This window comes from Dipodomys merriami, unplaced genomic scaffold (genome assembly GCF_024711535.1).
Source record: "Dipodomys merriami isolate MVZ:Mamm:240054 unplaced genomic scaffold, mDipMer1.0.p SCAF_76, whole genome shotgun sequence".
Lineage (NCBI taxonomy): Eukaryota > Metazoa > Chordata > Mammalia > Rodentia > Heteromyidae > Dipodomys > Dipodomys merriami.
The window spans coordinates 387,076-393,090 of NW_027206357.1; the positions used below are offsets into that span (position 1 = coordinate 387,076).

Below are 6,015 nucleotides of genomic sequence, written 5' to 3' on the forward strand. Positions count from 1 at the left end.
TGAATACTATAGAAACTAAAGGTATTCCTGGTGCTTTTCTGAAAAAAGTATATCTATGTTTGTATAATGTCCATAATCTATTTCCTTCTCTCCTAGATATAATATTTTGAATTCTACATGTTTTATGATATATAGGTTAATTACTAAATGTGTCCATTTAAATTGCATTCCATATAGAAAAAAATTAAGATTCCTTTTTTTCCTAGGTCCTTATAGTATTTTATTTCTTTGGGATAAGATGACAATGTTATCTAATTTCAAGTTTGTAAAGGTTATGCTATGTAAAGGCCTTTCTAAGGTGAAGATGTAAACACTGATGTCAAACTAACCTTTAATTCTATGAATTATATATGTTGTTACCCTTGAATTTTTGTAATCAACTTTTTAATAACTGTTTTTTATTTCTTGCATCTGAAAAATGAAAAATAAGGAATGCTTCACAAATTTTTATATGATCCTTGTGCAAGAGTCATGTGAATCTCTGTATTGTTGTCATTTGGGTAGACCTGCTGCTAAAGCATGTAGTATCCTCTAAGTTTAAGTAGTTAATGATGCAGTCTTTATACAGGCATATATCCTTGGTTGCCTATTTGTAACAATGAACCCTTATTGTTCCTAAAAATGTTATTGATCATATTTCTCTAAATTTCTGTGTATAGTGGAAAAAAAACTTATATTGTTTGGTGGATTGCTCACATTTGCAATTTTTCTGTCAATGACTATTTTGTCTTTTTCATTTTAAATTTGATCATATTTTGAAGCCTTTATAGCTAAGTCCAAAGGTGATGGCTTTTCAAGTACTTACTTATCAACTGAGTTAGCTTTGTGGATCTAATGGACTCAAAGTAAGCCTTCTTAAAAGTTACTTCTAAACATCTGCAGCTTAAAATTTCCCAAATGAGGTCTCAAAGGTACAAATGTCTACCTGACCCTTTACCCTTCTTCCATGTAGGAAGAGACCAACCAGAATATCTTACCATGGCTGCATAGATTGTCTTACTGGAACAAAACTCATCTTAGTTACAAGGGATCATAGAAAGACGAACAGTTGAGAATGAATTGTTCAGAATAGAAGGTATTTTATAAAAATAGGTGTGAGGATGAGTATATACCTCTTCATGGGGAAGCCTACAGTGGACACTTAGACCTTGTCCATGAGTTGGTAGCTAAAGGCAGATATTCGAAGTATTTTATGAAAATATTATATTTATTATATTTATTATATAAATATTATGTAAATAAAATATTATATTTATTACATATATTATATATAATATATATTATATATATAATATTATAATATATTATAATATATAATATATTATAAAATATTATATTTATTATATAAATATTATATAAATAAAATATTATATTTATTAAACCAAACACTTCAAAAGTAGCTAAAGCCAAGAAGGTAAAAATATTGTTCATATGCATGATTACCTAATGTCCTAGCCTGTCTACAATCCAACCAGGCAGGAACATACACAACTGACTTTCTATCAACAAATATTTCCATAGCTCCTGGACAAGTCCATATGTTTCTCCTCGATATTAGGCCTTAAATTGGTAAAGTTTTAATCACAGTGTTTCTTATTGCCTCTAAGCTGTAAATCTCAAAATGGTAAAGCTTTAGATCTAACTCTACCAAAAACTGAGGGAGAGATAATGGAACAATACTTTAAAACGGAGTTGCCTTTGATACCCTAACCACAACAGAACAATGAAAAATAATTTCTTATATTATATATACTTATATATTTTTATTTATGTGTGCTGATCTTAAATTTCACACAGTGAAACTTACTAGAATTAGATGATAATTTGACAACTAAATTGATATTCATCCCATAAATAGATTGGAATATAAATAATTAAGTTTAGAACATTAGAATATAAAAAGTATCAATGCAATGTCTTTGGTATAAACTTCTGATACCTTCTAAGTGTTCTTGGTCTTCTGAATTCACATGGTAAAAACACAGTATTGTTTTCCTCTAATCTATAAAGGATTTTACTCTGCTGCTCTGTTTATTGTTTTAACTCGCTGGTCCCAAAATGTTTTTCTCCATATTTCTGAAGCATTCTTACTGATTATACCAAAATTTTGCTGATATGATGTCTAAAAGCTATTATTCTTCTGCAGGACCCACGGGTCCTAGGATACCAGATCCAAGGTATCTGCATCATCAGATAACAAGAGCAAAACTTCTCACCTAGGCCCATGCAACATGCCAACAGAAAGTAATTGAAGACCCGTCTCAATTTCTCATTTCCTATAATATTTCAGTTCCTTAATTCCTTGGAGGATTTAGCAGTAAGCTATTGTGAAATGTAAGTCAACTTAAAATGAAAGATGAGATCATAAAATATGAGAGAATGTACTGTAATTCAAACTTTCAAATTACAGATGACAAGCCCATTTGAGTGAACAAAATCACAAATGTCACAAGATTATTTTTAATACGCCTCTCCTAATGATTAATGAAAGATTTCAGCCCAGCAAAAGTAGGCCAAAAAATACTTCCTGGAATGGTAGATCCATAATTGGTCTAACAAAGCTAGGAAATCTTGACTTAGAGGTCAAATATAATTTAGAAAAACTTTAATTGAGAAGATCCTTAGTGCTTCAAAAACCTGTTACTTCAGTAAAACTTGGTTCTGTCGTATAAAAATATTGTTATTCTCAAACCAATGATAACCTACATTTAATCTTCTGAAGTATATTCCTTTTCAAATAAACTTTTAAAAATCGCATTCGCCAAAATAACACTGACAAGTAGATGATAGTGACATTACAAGTTTTTCAATGTAGGGGGCAAGTTACAGTAGAATTGATTTATTTACCCAGCACTAATCCCAAACAAGTTCAACAATTCATTAAGGTGTAGAAATGTTACCTCCCCACACCATTGGCGTTGTTCAGTAGGTGCTTTCCCGAAATGTGTTAGACAGAACAGCATCCCATATTTCAAACCCAAATATTAGCTAATAAAGTAAACTTCATCACATAAGAAGGTACATTTTAAAATGTCACTAATAGTTGCCTTATCATGTGTTGTTTTATGTTTTCCTTGTCTAACATAGTAAGAAATACGACTTTAAGTCTTGAATATGGGTACTCATCAGAGATGTGACAAACATAAAATCTGCCTTCTATTTCTATCATATTCCTCTATAGTAGTAAATCTTAGTTTTCTTCTTTTTTCAAAACTTATACGTAGTAGAAAATATTATCCCATGTAAAATAAAATAATCACACCATTTTACAAAGCCATTTATAAAAACTGGTAGGAATAAATTCTAAGCCATTTTTAAACTATCTTGTTGACTACAGATTAATCTTCCAAATGGTTGAGAATAAAATCATGTCTAGGTGCTTCACATCTCCAGTCTTGCAAATGAATTATAGAAATATAAGCTTACATCAGTTCATGTATATGCGGGATTGAAACTGCATGGAATATATACAAACCTTTCAAAATATTAACAGAAAGTTTAACAGAATGACTATCAGGAAATTGAAACCTGAGAGGAATAATAGTAAAGACATAGAATGAATGAAAAATGGAACAACGGGCAAGTATATCTAGAATACTCAATATACACATGTAATAAATGAAGTGGTAAATCTGAAATAAATCTTGGAGAAGGGATTGGTTGAGAATGATATAAGGAGTGACTCTGATCCTGGAGCACTTGACAATTAGTTGGACATATTTAATTGTAACATATTTGCACAACCTTTTGAAATTCAGTTAAAAAACAAAACAAACAAAAATCACAACCAAACATCAATCTCTAGAGAGTATGAATATGACCTATCAAAATTTTAAGCAGTTAATGAAGGGCAGACTTATGAAAAGCAAACAAAGCTGTTCAGAGAGGGCAGTTTGGGGTAGGGGAGAATTTAGAACAGATTAAGTAGGTTGTCAAAGGTTATAAATGACCTACACCTACTGCAAATATTTTCATCTGCGAGTGCTCTTTGTTTAAACTGGACACTCCAGTCATGAGGCACACTTAATAGCTTGTGAAGATAGAATGGAAGAAACAAGATCAAGAACGCATTACTCCACTGGAGAGAAAACATTTCTCTATGTTTTCTCTCATCTGTCTTCATTACTCTTTTTTCATACTTTTAATAAACTCAATTGATTTTGAATTATATATTTCCTTCTTTGTTCTGGCAAAGTAATTGTTCAAAATATTTCACTAAATTTTATTTCACATTATTTTCTATCATACTGTTTACTTGTCCAAGTGAGTCCATTAAACTTCCCTTTTGCATTTGGTTGCCAAGAAAACTCAACATCTATGTTAATGAGGATAAACTGTAATGCAAAACATTGTGTCCAAAAAACCAGTCCAAGAACCTGTAATCACAAATGTTTAGCTATAATTTTTTTTCTTTTTTCTTTTACCTTGAAAATCTTCTCGTGTCTAAGGTGCCCTCAAAAATAAATACTCTACCTTGAGAGCATTGGCACCAACTTAGGTGTGTCTAGACAGGGAACAGACCTAAGAAAGGAGACCTCCAGTTTCAAAGGTGAATCATCTGGGGTTGAGGAACACCAGAGAACTCTTCATTTGTTTGTTTAGCTTTACTTGATAATGTAACCCAGTTCTTGCACGGCAGTAGATTAGAATAAGTTTAGGGCAATAATATTAAAAATAAAACAAAAATAAATAATCCACCACTTTTTGCTTCAATCACTTCTAACCTCAAAGATATATATATTTTCTAACAAGATGCTTAGAAGAAACTGAAGAATACTCCACTTCTATCTTCTCCCTTAAGACTCTCTTTAGATACCATATCGAGAACAGTGAAGTTATTCTTTGCAGAATTATTTCAATAGATTATTTTTCTCATGGTCTTGCATTTGCTCAACAAGATGTATGAAGAAGAATAGAGTTAAATCACACATTCCTTGGATTACAGTGTTTGTTACAAAGTCAATACTTTTATGTCCTACTTTTCAGTTCCCCTCTTAGCTCTTGAGTGATTTCCAATTAATCATAGCTTCTTGGCTTCAGGTCTGGTAAAGCTGAAGGACTATAAGGCCTCCCACACTGCTATATCTTCATGGTTTCTCTTTCAAAACTCTTTTATTTGGATGTGGAATTTATTTTCATGTCTTCAATTTGTTCTGCAATACACTGAACCAAATAAACTCTAAAATCACTTTAGGTAGCAACAACATTAAGACAATCTATATCAAAAAGTTTTGGCCTCCCACCACTGCAGAAGCCAATATGCTTAGCTAGGGCTTCTAAGAACGCGTTTGCTTACCTTTTCAATTTTCCCAATTCTTTTCTGATCTCAAAAGTTTTTGGCTTATGTAATTAGATAAGTCTTCACTATCTCATGTTAATAAGGATATTATATTTTGAGCTACTTAGAAATGAGAAATAATTGGTTTGAAGTATCCAATCAGATTTTTTTCTGTGTTCCACTGCTTCACGAGGAAAGACATTGTGGAAAGTATTACAAACAGAAAAGTGTAAACCCAATACCTTCTATCATTGTGGAGGACATTCTCTCCCTAAATAATTTGAACCAAATTATTTTTTTCAGGAAATTACTGTTTGGTAATTGAAGTCAATTCACAAATTTTAATTTCTTATTTTTTTAAAAAACTTTGAGTTTAAATACCACTACAACCTTGTTTTTACACAGTAAGAGTATTTTTCCTGGTTAAGGACAATGCTCAAGGGAACCTACATGATTTACAGCAAGGTTTGTGAGGTTTGTGAAGAGCCATCTTCACTCACATTGCTCCTTCTCAGCTAAGTCTCTATGGATTTCTTTACATGAAACACTATTTTTCCAGGTAATTTTAAATTTTCTTAATAGGCTTAGTTGTGAAAAAGTTTGAACAATTAAAATTTACCTGTCATAAATTTTTAAACTTTTTTGAAATTCCTTTATCAGAATCGCGAATTCACCAATCCTAATTCCAAATTTACCATAAAAACAGTTAATATGTTTTTTCCTGATATGCTGTCCAT

At 31.3% G+C, this 6,015-nt stretch overlaps 1 pseudogene; it reads right to left on the reverse strand.

Moving 5' to 3' along the window:
• Nucleotides 1-421: 421 nt before the first annotated feature.
• On the reverse strand, nucleotides 422-521 carry LOC138818449 (U6 spliceosomal RNA; annotated as a pseudogene).
• Nucleotides 522-6,015: the final 5,494 nt, after the last annotated feature.